The sequence below is a fragment of the Magnolia sinica genome, chromosome 5, assembly GCF_029962835.1.
Source record: "Magnolia sinica isolate HGM2019 chromosome 5, MsV1, whole genome shotgun sequence".
Lineage (NCBI taxonomy): Eukaryota > Viridiplantae > Streptophyta > Magnoliopsida > Magnoliales > Magnoliaceae > Magnolia > Magnolia sinica.
Window position 1 is genome coordinate 42760995 of NC_080577.1, and position 19630 is coordinate 42780624.

The 19630-nt window shown below is 40.1% G+C and overlaps 3 long non-coding RNA genes across 3 annotated transcripts; all 3 read left to right on the plus strand.

Moving 5' to 3' along the window:
• Nucleotides 1-6293: 6293 nt before the first annotated feature.
• Nucleotides 6294-7266, plus strand: LOC131245980 (uncharacterized). Its single transcript, XR_009171061.1, has 3 exons — nt 6294-6344; nt 6431-6672; nt 6770-7266. It is a non-coding gene; the product is annotated as an uncharacterized LOC131245980 (long non-coding RNA).
• Nucleotides 7267-7597: 331 nt separating this feature from the next.
• LOC131245981 (uncharacterized) lies at nt 7598-8149 on the plus strand. Its single transcript, XR_009171062.1, has 3 exons — nt 7598-7653; nt 7774-7854; nt 7967-8149. It is a non-coding gene; the product is annotated as an uncharacterized LOC131245981 (long non-coding RNA).
• Nucleotides 8150-9603: 1454 nt separating this feature from the next.
• On the plus strand, nt 9604-10181 carry LOC131245982 (uncharacterized). The gene is made up of 2 exons (XR_009171063.1): nt 9604-9667; nt 9817-10181. It is a non-coding gene; the product is annotated as an uncharacterized LOC131245982 (long non-coding RNA).
• Nucleotides 10182-19630: the final 9449 nt, after the last annotated feature.

A 19630-nucleotide genomic window follows, 5' to 3' on the forward strand; every position in this document is an offset into this window, starting at 1 on the left:
TCTTGAAATTTTGTGGGGCTGTAGGTCACCTATGGAAGTATCACTCTGTAAAATTTCAGATCCAAAATACATTTGAGTTGCCCGTGGTATGGCTGGAAGTGGTCTGCTAGGCAGGGACGCCCAGGCTGGGGCATCTAACCTGCTTCGTGGGCCCACCTCGATGTGTTGAATGTCCCACCACCCATCCATGTAGGGTCCTTAGGGGATCGATCATACTTGCCCCCTTTTTATTCAATTAGAACACATTAGGTGGATTTTTGGGCCAGATACCCCAGGCCCATAGGGCTGCCTACACATGGGACATCCCTGCCTTAGGCTACTGCTGGGCTTGCATTCTAATGGTCTGGCCCATTTCATATATGTATTGTATATCCTCTCTCATCTGGTGGGGCCCACAGTGATGTGTGAGACATCCAGAATTAATTATACTAAGAAATACTTCTAATGTTGAACTCCAACCAACCCAGAAATTTGGGTGGGCTGGAATTTGGCATTGAGCCCAATAACTGTTGCCTATAGATGTTCTTTGGGGCAATATGGCCCACTAGATTTGAGGAGGATTTATGTCAGTATCTTATCATCTTAATTTTTATTTTTTGGGCTTAATTAGTGTATGATTAAAGGCCCATCCCAAATAGGATTCTTCTTAGGCTAGTCTCTTAGTTAAGTATGGGCCTTATAGCCTTCGTTGGGCTGGAACTTTTGATAGGCCAATTGAACCCTTGGGTCTATATTTACCATGTCATTGTGATGGGCCTTATGGGCCATATACTCAAGTAGTTGGGCCCTTATTTGCCCACTATAATAAATCCATACTTGGGCCGAGATGTGAGGCCCAACTTACATGTGTTAAAAATTTAAGAATTTCCCATATGTTGGGATAATGGGCTGCCCATTAGGCCCACCACAATGAATGAACCTATGACCCTTATGGTTGGGCCCTAACCTTGCTTAAGGGCCCACCAGGTTGCCTTTATTTTTGGGCTTAGTGTATGGCCCACTAGGCCATGGGTTGATTGTGCCTTGGACCTTTCTTTGCATATGTAGTAGGCTACCTTTTGGGACCCAGTTGAGGTTGGACGTCCTCCTTGGTGGCCCTAAGGTAGGCCCATAGAGGCCCTTATAGGTGGTTAAAGGCCCACCTTGGGCCTGGCTAGGACTGTTCCTCCTTAGGATTTTGACTCTCTTAGTTTGTGGGTCATCCCAAAGTACTGGGCTCCCACTAGAGGACTTCTCTTCTTCTTAGAATACCTGTCGATGTGCCTAGATCTTGACCCTCCTTGGGACAGACGATTTCATATTCCTCAGGTAGCACACTTACATCGTTGCAACCCATATGCATCATCTGTATGAATTGATTGCATTGTATAGTGGTCATTCAGGGATGGAGTTTCTTCCCTTTTGCACATTGAGTGCCTGAAACTTGTGCATGATTTGTGTGTGTGACTCATGCATTGGCATCGCATTTCATGAGGATACCGCCCTTGCTTCATCAGGGCCTTGCCTCCACAGGGACATTTGTGGATGGCCGCATGTGTCGACACCGGAAATATTACTTGAGCATACTGGGTGCGTAGGATGCCCATGGGTGAGATTCTCAAAACTTCCATGGTACCAAGGATCTGCTCCAACGCCGTGACCGGGTGGAATACATGAGCGCACGAGGGCCTTATACCGTTAGGCCGCGACTCCCACTGTCGTGTAGTCGGTTGGATAGGGGTGTGGCCTTACCTGCCTGGTGTGAGGAGGCATTGCTAGGCTGAGTCTGACCAGCTCGTAAATGGGTCCGCTACCTTCAGGCCTTGTTGGTGATTGGTTGTCCACAGGTGGGTAGTGAGGTCTCTTACGCTCGTTTGACTGTGCGGGGTCTGCAGAGCGGCAGTCATTCAGCAGTGTAATGGACCCCGGTGATTTCCTTATGATTGAAAATGTACTTGACTTATGGTTTGGATATGAGCACTGACATTACTTACATCGCATTAGCATTGGCTGTACAAGCCCCCTTTTCATACATTGCCTTGGTATGGCACTCATTACTTATTGCATCGCATTCATGGTAAGCCTTGGTAAGACTAGTGATATGTTCATTGATTATGCTTCTCTCCTTATACCTCCTACTATTCTTCTGTGCATCATTATCACACACTTACACCACCCTCTAAGCTTCTATAAGCTTATGCAATTTTGATACGTGCAGGAGACTCTAAGTAGGTGCCGTAGCAGCAGAACGTGGAGTAGAGTTGAGCAGTGAGGACTCCAGTGTTGCTGATTTCTCTCTCTTTTCCTTTTATTCTCATGTATGTCCTTTTGGACCTTTTGGATGATTGTAAAAGTTCAAATTTTTAGTGGATTTTGTGATGTATGCCTTTGTTATTCTCAGATGTACTTGCTGTGATCTTGGGTATGCTCACATTGGAAGTGATTATATTGTTATGAAAATCCTCCTTGTAGGATCCCAGGATCGGAACCTACCTCAGGAGCCGAGAATGGGGTACTACGGAGGCTGTTGCGGCCAGAACCGGCCATCGGGTTCCTTGTGAGTCCGGTTACCGAGTCTGGGGCGTGACATGACATGACCACGTGCTTATAGGCATAGCCATAGTCACCTAAACCATGAACAACCGGGTTGTACGTGAAGATTTTCTAAGTCATGAGACTTATGATATAGGTTAAATTATGCAATTTGATAATGGAGTGCGCCTCAATTCGGTGTCATGCGACATAAATACAACCCTTACATTATGCTCATAGGTGAGGCAAATGCGGGGACCACTAAACTATATCTGATGTGACGGAAGCTAGTTCCTGGTCTCTTGATCATGTGACACCGATCTGAGTCATTCTCCGTATGAAGTATAGGGCGATCTTAGTTTAAGAGTTAAGTGTAATCAGGTATGGTAGGTATGCTTGTGATTGTACCTTAGATGCTTTAAGACGCGGTTACTAGACTATAATACTAATTGTATATCCACTCAACCAAGTGAAACTATGGCATCAACAACCTGACCATGTGAGAGCTTGGTTGCCCATAGATATATGAGTTATGATGTAGTAAAAATAAGTAACCATGTGACCTTAAATCTTTTATTATGGCAAGTAGAGTGACATTTGTGTGGCGACTTAACCATATGGACTTCTGATAATGGAGTGGCCATAAGACCATGTGGGCATATGAGAATTGTGTGATTACTTAGACTCGTGGACTGTGTTGATTGTGTAACCTCTTAGTATGTGAATTTAGGATGTGTGTTAGATTGATTATGGACCCTACCTTGATGTGAGTATTACATATTTCACCATTTATCCATTAGGCTAGCTAATCCTAGAACATGATTCCAAAATGACCTAGATCCAATTTCTAAATAAGTCAGACGATACAAAATAGTGTTAATTGAACATATAACTTTCGAACACTTGTGAACCCACTCAATGTACGTATTTTATCCGTACTGTTCCATTATTTTGCCAACCAAACATTTCGATCATGGAGCCTGTTGACGTGTGCCTTGTGCATCTAAACTGTTCTTCCTTGCATTACCTTAATGTATGTGAGTTACCTATATTATCTACTTGTTAAGACCCACCATAATGTTTATGTGTAGACCCATCTGCTTGCAGTACCACTTGGAAATAGGACCCACTATGTTGTATGAGATAAACCCGCATTACCCAACCGTGACTAACTCCCATGTGTATATTATATATCAAGTCGTTTAACTTAGGGCTCACTATATCTTATGAGGTTTATCTGTGCCTTCAAAACCATTGTAGAACTAATATGATAATTATTTACAAATCCAACCTACTAACAACCCACTTGAAGGTGAAGCCCACTACATTATATGAGTTTCGCCAGCACCATCCATCCTGTGGCTCATTTACTATATGTTATATTTATGCCTTTCATCTCATAACCACTTGGTGCATGTATTTTATGTCATCACCACTCATTAATCATAAGGCCCTGTTAGGGTATAACCATGTGGTCCTAATAGAAGAAAATAATGTTGGGCGAAAGCCGCTAATGGAATATCTATCTTGTGAAGGATATGGTATAATTCTGAATACAATTAATGCTCGTGACTATGATAACTATGGATGATATTAGTGTGTTAGTGATTATGGTTAATAAAAGCATGTGATTTAATATCTTGATTAATGTTGTTCCACTTCCTAACGTACTAAATTCATCTACTTATTCATGTTGATATTGATCATACTCATGCACCATGGAATGATGGTATGTGCAAGTGTACTTCAATACATTTGTTTATGTGTAAGATATGTCCTCTTCAGTTTAGTCACATGACTATGGATTGATATAGTTGATAGTAGCACATGATGATTGTATGTCATTTTGGCTTAAAGGTTAAGCATACCCTAAACTCATGGCATAATATGCATACCATATGCACTTGAACGTATGCCTTATCATGGTTGCTTGAATTCATGTATAATCATGACATACATGATGATCAAAATACCACAGTCGTGCCGTATAACATGAGTTGGATCTTGATGATGAAATGTACATCTATGATGATGACTCTGGTTATCCTTGAAAATGAACGGGACATCGGAAGTGTGGAAATAGTAGGGGATGATGTGCCCCTTGGGTTGAAAGTCCTTAAACCCCTTTGCTAGCTAGGGTTGCCTCACCCTCGGGCCGGGTGGATACATGGGTCATGGATTTGACTCCCACTGATGAGGTCGGGTTGAGAAGAGGTGGGTCCGACCTGCTTAAGGGCTGAGGTGCAAACAGGGACCGGTTTGACTCGCCGACAAGGAGAAGTGCGAATGAAGTCCGCTACTGGCATGCCGGGTGGAAGTCCACCGCAGGGCAGGTATGTGAGGTCGATTACTAGTGTCTGGTACATGGGTGTCAACCACAGTGTTTTCCATGATATATAGTTGGTGGAAGTCCACCACAGGGCGGGTATATGAGGTTGATTACTAGTGTCTGGTGCGTGGTATCGACCACAGTGCTTCCCGAGATATACAGTTATGATATGGTATGACAATATGATGATGATGATGTGATTGTGGATGGGTGTAATACGGTTATGCTTGTGGTATAGGAGAAATAAAAATATGACTTGGTGATGCTTGTAGCATTGATTTATAGTATTACTATGATGCATATGCATTGCATTGGCATTTGCATCATACCTTTTGTACTACACGCCTTTCACCATACATGATTTCTTCATGGCATATTTATCTTGCTTGCATGTAGGACACACTGCACACACAAGTGTACTCACTAGGCTTTTTGCCTAAGCTTCCTATTTTTCATTTTTTTCAGGGCTGGAGTAGCTTGGAAGACTTAGCTTTCTCGATGCATTACATCTATTTTTCGATTTGTTAATGTTGACGTTATATACCTTTTGAAGAGCATTGTACTTGTAACCATCAGGATTTATAATGGAGAGTGTTGCTTGGTATTTTGATCATTGATCTTCATGCTTAGGTATTATTATATGTATATAGAACAAAAAAAATTTAATCAAAAATCTTCCTTGTGGTGCGCCGAACTTGAGACTTGGTGTATGGAAGTACGGAAGCTGTCCGTCCCCGGATTTGGGGCGTGACAAGGCCTCATCAATAGAAATGGTATGTTAATGTATTTACATACAATAAGAACTCTATATAAATGTGTAGCAGCAACTATAGTATTTACACATTAACTGTTATCATGTGATAATTATTATTGCAGGCAAAACTCAATGAAGAAATATCTCAGCAACCTAGAGCCTCACAGAATAGCATGACAAAAAATGACCTATTAACTCAAGTCATGGGGGAAGATAGGCATGGTTGTGTCTGCACTTATGGGTTAGGACCATCTCCATCTGATTTGTGGGGCACAACATCCAACCAGGAAAAGATGGCCTCCATTGCTCAGAGGAGAGATGAAAGATATGATGAACTACATGCTGATATAGTCTATCTAAAAGAAAATATAGTTGCACTCTCATCCTTAAGAGAAGTTGAAATGTCATCCCTTAAAGAAACTATGGTTGAAATCTCATCCGCAAGAGATGCTGAAATTTCTTCCTTAAAAGAAACTCTGATGAAATTGATAGCCACTATGAACAATGGAAACAATAACCCACCCATAGTATTTGGTGTTGCAGGTAGTTCTAACATGAACCAACCGTCTTCGTCATCAAGCCATTGGGTGACCTGTCGGGTAATTGTATTATATACATGTATATATTTACATATGCACTATGTCCTAGATTATATATAGTTTAGTTGGTATATAATGATTGATATTGAGTTATCATTTGCAGAAACACTCAACGAATAAGCGGAAGACCACGAGTTGCACTAGTGCCGGGGTAATTCCTTATACCAAGTGAATATTTCTTTTATTATATTTTGATGTTATTGTGTTCTTAATTAGATGGTATATTTTATTTTCTAGGATGTGACTAAAGTTAGTCTTACAAGTATCACGAAACCCGAGGTTACTGTTGCTAAAAGAATTGTTTTGAGCAAGGATCCACTCACAAAAGTAGGGGGCATGAACTTGGAATTGGTTTCTGGGAAGTATTAATTCATGTGGTAATAGTACGGGATGAGGTTTTGATAAGACCCTATGGACGATATAAAACAATTGGGGATGCTATTGGAACGAGTATTGTTTGGCCCTCTATTTTGTGTAAGGTAAGATTTTTTTTTTTTTTTTACCATATACAATAGAATTTCTTATACAAAAGATTGCAAGTACTAATTAATTTCTTTTTATTGTTTTGTTTTGTAGGTTTAAGAAGAGATGGATTGAGCTAAATGAAAGGACCTCTCTCTCTCTCTTGTAAATATTTTATATTTTGTGCATGAGTTCAGGATTGATGTGTGATTGGTTTTGGATAGAAAGTGTTTGACTCTAATTTTGTAATTTGGATTGACTTAAGATCCAATGCATATGATAGGTTGGGTTACTAACAACAAGTTAGCCAACATGATTTACTCTTGTTCTTATCAATTTTCTTTATAACTCAATGCAACTCTTGTTCTTTCTATATTTCTTTACAAGATTAATCGGAGGGCGTTTACCTTTTTTAGCGTGTTTTTTGAGGCAGTGTTAGATGATGGAAGCCAAGCGAAGGAGAACAACTACATTTATGTAAGTTTTGTTGTTGTTATTCTTGGTACATATTTGTAGTATTATAAGTCTTAAGCTCCATTTGGTCATCACATCAATCTTGATGAATATAATTTTTCATCAAACCAAATGGATCTTAAACACTTTTTTTAACTCTGCCAATGCAACTACTTGCATTGCCGGTCCCAAGCCCGGGTAAAGGAGGAGGGAGAAGGGTTGTTGTATGATTTTAGATCATCTTAGTTACAGGTTCCTTCTACCATGTGCTGCTCATGCTTTGAACTTGTGCTATGGACTTATTTTCTGGCTCCTGCTTCTTTGCCATTTATGCTTGCTAATATTTGAGATAGATGCTGCTTCGCTTCTGCACGTGAATGTGTTAGCGCTTCCTTTCTTTCTTCATGCAACTATAAGCCATGTCTGACTTTGTTTTTTGGAGTTCTAAGTGTATATTTCTCCTTAGAATTGCAGGGCTAAGGATTATACATACTACATTAGAACAACCTGTGGAAGCATTCACGAATATTACATACAGCCACCAGGTATGAACTGAGATGCAAATGTAATTTGTTGTTGGTCATGTTGTTGCTGCTGTGTGAAGATTATGCATCGTCTTTCAGTTTAGTGAGCAAAAAATATTCTTGTTGTCTTCACTGTGTTAGGTGGATGATCTCTCAAGGATGTATAGGCTATTTTGTAGAAGAACTAGAGGCTTAGATCCCGTTTCTCAAATATTTAAGCAGGTGGGGTGCATTTCCTTCCAAAGTTGCATTTTGGTTTTATAAATAGAACATAGCAATTGCCCTCTTATGTTTATCCTACCTCTCTATGGTTATTGAGTGCTTTGTGAGGCAGCATGTTACTACTGAAGGAACCGCCTTGGTTAAACAAGCAGAAGATGCCGCAAGTAACAAGAAAGTGAGTTCTTCTCATTTTCGTAGTCTGAAACATTGTTGGTTTATCTAGCTAGGATAGAATACAATAGTGGGACAAATTCATGTAGTCGACCCCAATTAATTGGGATGAGGCTTAGATGATGATGATGATGAATTGATAGTTAGTTGCGAGCTGTTGTACGATTTTAGATACCACCTGTGGTCCACATTTCAATATACAACTAGCAGGCTATCAATTTCCACTTTAAAGAATTTTACCTTTGATTGGCTTTGTGAGGTAATTTTAAGACCTATGAGCATTGGAAACTGTGACAACAATCCAGATTCGATTATCTAATCAGTATGTGCTTTTTTCTTAGATTGCATTTTCTTTCTCCAATCAAATTGCCTAAGAAAGTGAAAACATCAATTAGAAAAGAAAAAGAGCATGAAGGTCTCTTGTTGGCATTCAACATGGCAAGGATACTTCATTTAGAAAAGGTGACAACGAGACCCAAAGATTAGCTGGTTATACTACCACCACCACTAGGATCATGGTTCAATTTAATTTATGGACTTATTTGCTAATGCAAATTGTAGAGATGTGGAGGAATCGTTTATTTGAAACCTTGGGACCTTGCTAGCTTGTGGTTTTGGTTTCTTTAATAAATTTCTCCTGTTGAAAAATTGGAATTCCTGTTTTTATTTTTTCTTTCTTGCAGTGTGTCTCTGCTGATGAAGACATGTTCTTGCCTTGAATTGAAATCTCATGTCACTAAAATTTGCTTGATTCTGTGGAAATCTTTAGGTACCGTGAAGAGATACCATGGGGTAAGATTGGTGCTGAGTATGTTGTGGAGTCGATTGGCGTGTTCACTGACAAGGACAAGGCTTCCGCCCATCTCAAGGTTTTCTATAATCTCTATAATTCCTTATTTGTTGTATATGACTGCACTTTTTTATCCAAAATTCTAACTTTATACAACAAAAGTATAGCATGTAGAATTTGTTGTTGATATTGGTAAATTTCTTTTTAGGGATCAGGACTTATTTGATTATAGCCATTTTTATGTGGTTGAGATTATTAAGTGCTAATGATTATTGTTGATTGTTTGATTAGATCTGTTTGTTCTTTGAAAGCTTCAACATCGGTTAATTATCGGAAAGGAGCACATCTTACTTACTAGATTGATTGGTTATTATCAATATATATATGTGTGTGTGTGTATATATATATATATATATATATATATATATATATATATATATATATATATACCTTGCTGATTTTTTATAGGAGAAAAATCACTACACCAAAATAGCTAAATTATAATTTTCATGTCTTTGGCACTACACGCTGAATGAATGATCTTGATTGTGATTTGGGTTTTGTTTACTTGTTTTAGATTGATGGCTTTCTTCTATATTTCCCAAAAATCAAGGAATGTTACTGATTTCCACTGTTTTACTACTAATGACCTCTATTCATTTCCTCTAAAACTTTTAGAAATTTAGTTAATTAAGTCTTCTTCCTTTTTTGTATGGACTTCTTTAGTAAGCTGAATTTGCAGTTAGTATGGCTTTCTAAACAAAAACTTAAAAAAAGAAGGAAAAAAAAAAGTGGAAACTAATCCCATTTGCTTGGAAACAAATTGTGGTTGTAATAATTGTAATAGTACAGGTATTGTTATCTCCTACTACCAAGCAAATTGTTAATTCTAATGTTTTGTTTCTCAATTTAAGTGCTTCAAATGTGAGGAAATCGCTTCTTTAAATCTGAATCATTTTCAATGTGGATTTATATCTTACATAATTTTTTTCTTGGACCAGGAGATTGTCAATATTTCTCTTTTATGTGCAATTTAAGTCTGGAATTCATCTGCTGACCCATTCATGTGCTTGTTTAGGACATACACATGTGGCTGAGGCACTGAAAGTACCGCTTCACATATTCTTTACAATGCCTTGGACATAAGTCTTGTTGTTTAAGTAGAAATCCAATACTCTTAAAATTATCAGAGTCACCACCTTATCATTATATTTCACCTACATTCTGCAAGTGCCTTTTCTATATGCCATATTGTTCATTTGTCACTGTCACATTTTTAGAAAACATGATAAAGCAAATAGAAACTGCAGTTTTCTGCTTCAGATAATATTATATTCTTTTGCTTTGCACTTACAAGACTTTTCCATTGTAACTTGAGGTGCATTTGAGGTCACAACAAGGGCCATGGAAATCATCTATCTTTAAATCTTAGGATATTGACAAAAAATCATCTAATGTTGGAATCCTGGATGTTAAATGTTCATTCAAGACTTGGAATTATTTCACCTTATTTGTATCAAAGGCTATAAATTTCTTCTAAATAGAGAGAAGAAAATTGTCTTCAAATTGCATCTCACATATTATCTATCTGGCCGATAGGATATTAAGCTGAGGTAACACACTTTTAATGATCTCATATACATTAGGGCGCATTTAGGACTTGCTATATTTGCATTGAGTGAAAATGGTGATTGTGCTTGATTGGGCCACTTGGTGAACTGAGCTCACTTGCCACTATTAAAATCCCTTGATATACATTGGCATATTATCTATCTACTTTTTTATTTTATTTTTTTTTCCTTGTGCGCAGGATTTTAATCAATTGTGCCTAAATTTAGGCCTACAAACTAGCACTTCAGCCTTTTGATGCTATTCACGCTGGGAGTACCATATAGAGGATTTTTTTTAATTATTTAAGACCATTTTCAATTTATTGTAATAAATATTATATATATTTTTTATTATGAAGTAATATAGATTTTGTTTAATATTTATTTTAAATTCTATTGTAAATTTTTTTATGTTTCGAATATTAAAAAAAAAATACAGGTTTCAATTGAATTATATATAATAAAAAAAATTTACTAGCCAATGCCGGGCCACACAAATTTGTACAAAGACTTTTACCGGCGCTTGCATAGAGCTTTGCGGCACTTAGATAATTTTTAACGGCGCTATTGTTACTTTACCAGCGTTTCTGTCAGAAATACCAGCGCCAGCAAAAGCTCCGAAACCAGACAGACCGCCGCAACAAACTAAAATGGCTTAGCGCCGGGAAAACTTTTTACCGACATAGACAAGCGCCGAAAAAGTACGCCGGCGTTTTAGGGGTTTTCGGCGGTTTTGGCCGCCGGTAAAATTCGGTTGTCTTGGGCATAATTGTGGAGACAGGCATTTTGGTCCCCTTTTTTGTTGTTTTGAGCTATTGGTGCTCTTCTTCTTCTTTTTTTTTTTTTTTTTTTTTTTTTTTTTTTTTGTGCTTTTATGGATTTTGTATTTTTCTTTACTCACGAGAGAATAAAACTAGGAGTGTGCTAATGTGACTAGGGTTTTCCAACTTTAAAAGATTTCCTTGGTGATGTCACACCTTACAGGTTGAGTGGACCGGTCCTTGGGTATGTGCCTCGGTGGTGAATGGCTCTCTGTTCACAAACTAAGTTATAAAAAGTAGAAGTGCTGAAAAATGCAAGAAATTAAATGGAAGTAAATACTAAACTGTAAAGTCCTTGAAACGTAAGACTGGAATTAAATTCTCTAATTTTTTAGAAGTTATACATTTTGAATTGAGCCTGGCTAGTGGCTAGTTATCCCGAGTGGAGTCACTAGACTATGAAATGCGTGCGAAGGCACCCCACTCTCTTCGATTTGTGGTGGGCGAAGACAAATTCAAAATAGAATTATTTGACAAGCTGACTGCACTCGGAATATATGACCAGCTAAATTCCATAGAATCTCAACGCGTCAGGTAAAAGGATATAGAGCATATGCTGGATAGTCAATAAATAGAAAGGAAAAGGAGTAGCAGGGGGTCTATTATAAGAAGGAGATGTTGCTATAATAATATAAAAGAAATAGCTATGTAGCTAGTGAACTATATGGACTAACCATGCACAAAGGAAATGTTGGCTTTTCAAAGCCCAAATGGTGACAGGTGTAGCTCACTTAAAAGAGAGAGAGAGAAAAATGTAGCTATTGCTGCTGGAGACTGCTACTGCTTGTAAAGAGAATTTCTTAAACAAAGCAACTGCTGTAAAAAGAATGACTTGCTGTTTTTCCTGATTTTTCTACACTTCACAACACAACTATTTATAAGATTAGCTAGTGTTTATAAAAGACATTACTGCCCCTGTCTAGTACATTCACTAGGAGTAAATGGCATTGGACAGCCAAATAGTTCTTATGAAGAAACTAACAATCTGGATGAAACGGGTAGGATGCATCTGTTGGATGTATCTGCAAAGGCAGGGATGATGCATCTGGTTTGCACGTTCCAATGGGAAATGTGTGAGGGGAAAAAAGAGACCCGGCACAAATCTCTCTCTCTCTCTCTCTCTCTCTCTCTCTCTCTCTCTCTCTCTCTCTCTCTCTCTCTCTCTCCCCTTGGATTGTTAGCATCTATTTTCAAGGGAGGTGCAAGTCTTTTATAGAGGAGTTGCTCTGTTGGCTAGCTTGAGCCCCAAGACTCACTCCAGCTGTTGTGTGTAACAGAGGTGCTAGAGTTCGAGTCTTTCAGTGGCTGTAGAAAGCTGTACTAAACTCAATCCTAAGGTACGTTTGGCACACTAAGCTTTAACAGATCAAGTGGTTTATTGGTCCCATCTTCCCTATTTCATTCTATGCATGGGTCCTGAAGATATAGAGAGGTACTGAGTTGGTCAATTGGGTTAGTTTTAGGTTTTTTAGGATTTTTGGATTGTTGTCCACATCTCATTGTTGATGCATGACTTCAGATAGGGTATCCACACACACTCACACACAATATTTAATATTCTAAATAAAACAGTATTAGAAATTAGATTATGAAAATGCAATCAGCTAATTAACTAGGCATGCAAGTGAGGATATCCTTACCCAATCCATTAGGTAATCGGATAATCAAGTATAATTATTTACATATGGAGAAAGTTCCATATCTGCATCCAAATTTCTGGGGTTGGATGTCATATTTTCGGGTAAATGAACGTACGTGACCAGTCCTAATCATACATGAACGTCACCTAGGAGCAAAAACCGGACAACCCACTCTTAGGTGGGCCATGCATCTGCACTAAGTTGGACCGTTGCTTGTCCACTGACTTCAACAGTGTAGCTGACCGTTGCATAAATATAAATGCTAATATCAATGAAAAGTGCATCAACCTCCCAACGTGGTTTGATATTTTTACATAGTATCAGAGTAATCTTGGCTATTGATACCATGTTCAGCTTATCAAATCTTGATCCACGACGTTCCGATTCCAGTTGGACCTGTCTATTCTCTCCAGCAGTGTCCACCAGCGGTTTCAACTAGTTGGGCCTGGGCTGGGCCAAGGTCTATCCAAGCTAGGCCCGCCAAGTAGAACTCTGGCCCAAGCTTCACCTGCCCCCACGACGAACCAAAATTAGTAAGCCCGAGCCTGACCCAGGATGTTCATATCCGGTTTGAACCCGAGTCGGGCTCGAGCCCAAGCCTGACCCCTATGGGCTATGCTAAGACTCTTCAACTATACGCTGGGTATAGTTGTATGGCAATCTGGACTGTCCAAACCACTGACCCAACAGTGGATGAGCACCACCCAAAGTATATAATGTGAAGATAATGTTGACTATATGAATTTTCCCTTTGAATTTGTACCGTTCAGTATTTTCTTTCAACCAACTATTAATAGCTGTTAATTGTATGGTCAGGAATAGTTTACCAGTGAGATTTTAGAGCTATGCTCCCTTCATAATGGGACCCACATATTTATTGGTTTGAATAGCTGTATATCCGTGCCATACGTCAGAAGCATGAGTCACTACCAGCATGGGCCTTTTCTTCTTCCATGAATCACGGACGCGGATTGGGCGGCCCCAACCGGAGGAAAAGTTCCTGCTAGGTGGGGTCCACAATGAAGTTTGTGAGTAATCCACCCGTCCATCCGTTTTGACAGCTCATGTTAGGAGAACAAAAAATGAGGGAGATCCGAAACTCAAGTAGGCCACACGATATGAAACAGTGGGGATTGAATGTCCACCGTTGAAACATTCTTAGAGTCACGGAAGTCTTGAATAAGGCTAACATTTTCCTATTTTCAGTTCATCCCAGTGGCAATGACCTTATGAACGGCTTAGATGAAATACAAATATCATGGTGGGCCCAAGAAGGTTTCAACGGTAGGCATTTCTCTCTTAGATTTTTCCTTTGGTGTGGCCAACTTGAGTTTTGTATCTGACTCATTTTTGGGTTCATGTCCTTAAATGATCTGAAAAAACGGATGGACGGGGTAGATTTCTACGAAAACCTTAGCCGCTAGCCTATGACTGAAATTACAAAGGCTGTATGAGAGGAAGACAGCCGATAATAAGATTTTTCTAATAAGGTGACTTGTGAATCTCAAGTTCAAAGATGGTGGTTCTGTGGCTGAGCACATGAATGAAGTTAGCAATATATTGAACCAGCTCTCCGCTATGAAGATGGTCATGGATGATGAATTATAGGCTTTGCTATTGCTTAGCTTATTGTCTGATAGTTGGGAGACATTGGTAGTGTCTTTAAGTAACTCCGCGCTAGACAGAAAGGTATCCATGGAACAAGTTACTAGCTGTCTCTTCAATGAGGAGATAAGGAGGAAGTCTCAGGGGTCTACTCAACAAGAGGCTCTTGTGACACAAAAATGGGGGAGAGGAAAGAAAGAAAGGGCGGGAAGGCCCGAGATAAATCAAGAGGCAAGTCGAGTACCGGGAAGGATGTTGAATGCTAGAATTGTGGCAAGAAGGGCCACTACAAGCATGAATATCATAAGAATAAGAATGACAAGAAAGGAAAAGGTAATGAGAAGGAAGATAAATCGGATTCCACTACGGTCACTTCAGATGACAATGTTGTAATTATTCTTTCAGCAAACCATGATGTTTGTCTCACGGCTAGGAGTCAGGACACCAACTGGGTGATTGACTCGGAAGCCTCTTTTCATGCGACTTCACACAAGGACTTCTTCACAAGCTATAAGTCAGGTGACTATGGGACTGTGAAGATGAGAAATTCTAGCATATCGAAGATCATAGGGGTCGGTGATACTATGTGAAGACTGATGTGGGCTGCACATTGGTTCCCAGGAATGTGAGGCACATTTCAGACATTAGCCTCAACTTGATGTTAACGGGAAGATTGGATGATGATGGTTATGAAAGCCAGTTTGCTGGTGGGCGCTGGAAGCTCATCAAGGGTTCGTTGATCGCAGCCAGATGAAAGAAGTGTTGCACCCTTTATAAGGCAAGTGTCAGTGTGTGCAAGAGTGGCTTAAACGCAACGGAAGATTCAGCTATTGACATGTGGCATAGGCGTCTAGGTCATATGAGTGAAAAAGCGTCTAGGCCACATGAGTGAAAAGGGGCTTCAGCTACTAGCGAGGAATCGGCTCCTTGCAAACATGACAGGCATACCTCTCAAAACCTGTATTGATTTTTTATTAGGGAAATAGCATAAAGTTTCATTTGTTAAAACTACTCATATTAATAAAGTGCATGCATTAGATTTGTTTTATTCTGATGTTTGTGGTCCTATGAGGAAAAAAACCTTGGGTGGGGCATTGTATTTTGTCACTTTTATAGACGATGCATCTAGGAGGGTTTGGGTTTATGCTTTGAAATCCAAGGACGAGGTCTTTGGTGTGTTTAAATTGTTTCATACTATGGTCGAGAGAGAGACATGTATATCATTAAACTGCATCTGTACTGACAATAGTGGTGAATACATTTACGACTTTCATGAGTATTGTAAGTCCCTGGGCGTACGGCATGAACAAACGGTTCCCAAGACCCCCCAGCATAATGGTGTGACTGAGCGAATGAATCGCACCATTGTAGAGAGAATCAGATGCATGTTATCGCATGCGAAAGTGCCCAAGACGTTCTGTGGAGAAGCAATTCACACGGCAGTGTATTTAATAAACAGGTCTCCATCGGCACCGTTGAATGGAGAAGTACCTGAAAAGGTGTGGACTGAACAGGATCCATCGTACAGTCATCTCAGGGTGTTTGGATGCAGGGCATCCGTTCACGTACCAAAGGACAAGAGGTCCAAGTTCGATATGAAGATTAGGCAGTGTATGTTCTTGAGGTACGGTGATGAAAAATTCGGTTACAGATTGTAGGATCCGACCGAGAAAAAGCTCGTCGGGAGCAGAGATGTGGTTTTTCTTTGAAGATTAGTGTATAGAAGACATTGGTAAGCTAAAGAAGAACCAACCTAATTCAGGTGAGCTAGAGGACATGGATCCGATTATTCCTCCTGTGGTGCCTGATGACGAGAGAGTACAGCAAGGTGCAGAGGACGAGGAGTTCCTTCAGAAGATGAACCAGCGGAGCAGCCCCCACTTGATCCACCTGTTGAGCCACACGTGAGGAGGTTATCTAGGGACAGACAGTTGTCTAAGAGGTACTCGCCGCATGAGTACATTATGCTCACCGATGGGGGAGTGCCAGAAGATTATTTTGAGACCCTAGCTGACGAGCATAAGGGGGAGTGGTTGAAAGCTATGTAAAAGGATATGGAATCCTTGCATATAATATGGTGAAATTGCTTAAGGATAAGAAAACTTTGAGCAACAAATGGGTGTTCAGAAAGAAGGTTGAGCAGAAGAATTCATAGACGAGGTTCAAGGCCAGACTTGTGGTGAAAGGGTTTGGTCAGAGGAAAGGTATAGACTTCGAGGAGATATTCTCACCAGTGGTGAAGATGACATCCATATGGGTGTTGCTTGGGTTGGCGGCCAGTATGGATCTAGAGATAGAGCAGTTAGATATTAAAACTACCTTTCTCCATGGTGACTTGGAAGAAGAGATCTACATGCACCAACAAGAGGGGTTCGAAGTCAAGAGCAAAGAGCATATGGTGTGTAAGCTAAGGAAGAGCTTGTATGGGATAAAACAAGCTCCACGGCAATGGTGCAAGAAGTTCAACTCGTTTATGTTGAAGCATGGGTATGGCAGAACGAAATCGGACCACTGTGTGTTCACACGCAAGTTCTCAGACGGTGATTTCTTAGTTTTATTATTATACGTTGATGACATGCTCATCATGGTAAAAGAAATCAAGAAGATCGACAGGCCGAAACAGGAGTTGGGCAAGTCGTTTGTGATGAAAGACTTGGGCCTGGCTAAACAGATCCTAGGAATGGAGATAACCCGTGACAGAAGTAGCAGGAAGCTTTGGCTATCACAAGAGCAGTATATTGAGAAAGTCATAGAGCAGTTCAATATGAATGCAGCGAAACCGGTCAGTACTCTACTGGATGGTCACTTCAAATTAAGTGACAAACAGTGTCCCAAGACGAAGGCAGAGGTGGATGAGATGCAGAAGATACCCTATGCGTCAACAATAGGAAGTTTAATGTATACTATAGTGTGTACGCGCCCAGACATAGTATATGTGGTTGGTGTTATCAGCTGTTATCTTGCCAATCCTAGCAAAGAACATTGGGCAGCGGTGAAATGGATACTGTGGTATCTAAGCGGCTCATCTAGGTTGAGCCTATGTTACGGTGACAAAAAACATGTGTTAGAGGGCTACACATATGCAAATATGGCAGGCGACAGACTCCAGGAAGTCTACATCGGGGTTCATATTCACGTTTGCAGGGGGAGCGGTTTCTTGGCAAAGTAAGTTACAGAAGGTCGTAGCGTTGTCAACGACAGAAGCCGAGAACATTGCAGTCACAGAAGCATGTAAAGAGATGTTTTGGATGAATAGGTTCCTACAGGAACTTAGCCTGAAGCAGGAGAAGCATGTGGTCTATTGCGATAGTTAAAGTACTATACACTTGAGCAAGAATCCAAGTCAACAGTCCAAGTCGAAGCACATAGAGATTCGGTATCACTGAATCAGGGATACTTTGGAACAGAAGGTGTTACAGCTTGAGAAGGTCCACACGGATGATAATGGGTCAGACATGATGACTAAGGCTTTGCTCAAGGGTAAGTTTAAGGTTTGTGGAAACCAGACTGGCTTGAAAAGGGTGAATTCCTCCTGAGTTGGAAAGGGGGAGATTTGATAGGGTTTTCCTTCTTAGGTCATGTAACGACCTTGGAATTTTTGTGCTAATCTTTCCTTAAGTAGTTGTTTTTGGGGTAATTAGCGCTCTACTTGATTGCTTGTGAAATTCGCATCAATCACTTTAAATTGTATCTGCATGGCTCTAAACGTGCAGATTAGTGAGCGCTACATCACTCTGAAATCTGGGATCCATCGCTAAATCCAGTTGTTCTGGGGAATTTTTGGAAGATCTGGATCGGACCTAGACCGCGCGTCGAAAGTCCGATGGCGATGATCTTAGGCTGTTGCGGTCACTGAGTTGGGCTTGGTCTTCACCTCGAAAATCAAGTCGATCTGATGTTCTGGGTCGATTTGGTTGAGTTCGGAGTGAAGAGTGTGAGAACGGTTGGAATTTAATAAGCTTTTTATGAAATCTGAGTCGTGTCGCTTGCGCGACGATTTTAAGCTATCTGACCGTTGGATTCTGACCCAATTTCACCCTCTGATCAGGATGGTTGGCCCAGGCATATCCTAGTGCTTGTGGACCTGATCGAGTTGTGACCATTGAATTGAGTGTGGTCCGCCACGGTTGATCTGAAGAGCCGGTCGGCACGAAAACTCGGCTGACCTAGATCCATGGTCGTGAGCTTAAGTCCGACCTTTCGTGGTTATAGGCCCACCGGAAGTGCTTCGTTGGATCGAGAAAGGCGTACTTTGGTTATTACCTAAGTATACCTTGACCATAGGGTTATTTCCATCATTTTAAGGCCTATATATAGTCCTTAAACCCTAGCTCTCATTTCCATACGAATTTTCTCTAACCCTAGCTTGGAGAGAGTGGAAAAGAGAGAGTTAGTGAGAGAGATTGGTTGGTGAATCATCTTGATTCTTCCTTGTTCTTCTTCACCTTTGAATCTTCACTTTGAATCGTTCCTCGGACGATTCTGAGTTCTTTGGGGTAAGTTAACCTAACCCTAACCCGTGTTAGAGCTTAGATTAGACTTGGTGTTGTTGTATCTCATTTCTATCCTTATTTTAGGGTATTCTTGCGCCGTTGACGAAGGCAACTCGTCTAAATCAGAGTTCGGCGGTTCTTTCTTTGCTTAAGGTGCGGACTTTAAGTGTATAGGTTATGGTTTTCAAGGCTTTCAATCCCGATTAGTGATTTATTCTTGTTATGGATGAGATTTCACATGTCAAATGTTATGTTTGCATTGCTTTCCGATATGCATGTGCTATATTGAGATTTGTGTATTCTATGTGTATTTATAAAGTACCGTATACGTATAAAATACGCACTTGTGCTTGCCATGATTATTGGTCATGTATGTATGCTAGATGCATGTATGACAACTCCTTGGTAAAGGAATTGTCTAAGTGCATGTATTCCAACATACGTCATGTATGTTATTCCTTGTATGCTAAGTGTTTGTAGAAATGCATGAATGACCTAAGTGTAATTGATTACACTAAGTGTGGGCGTTGAGAAGTGATTCTCAATACTCCTATGGATGCGCATGATTTCCTTATGCATTTACATTCCAAGTTATTTAAATTCAAGCATTCCTATGCTTACATTTATGTTAAGTTGATATTATTCA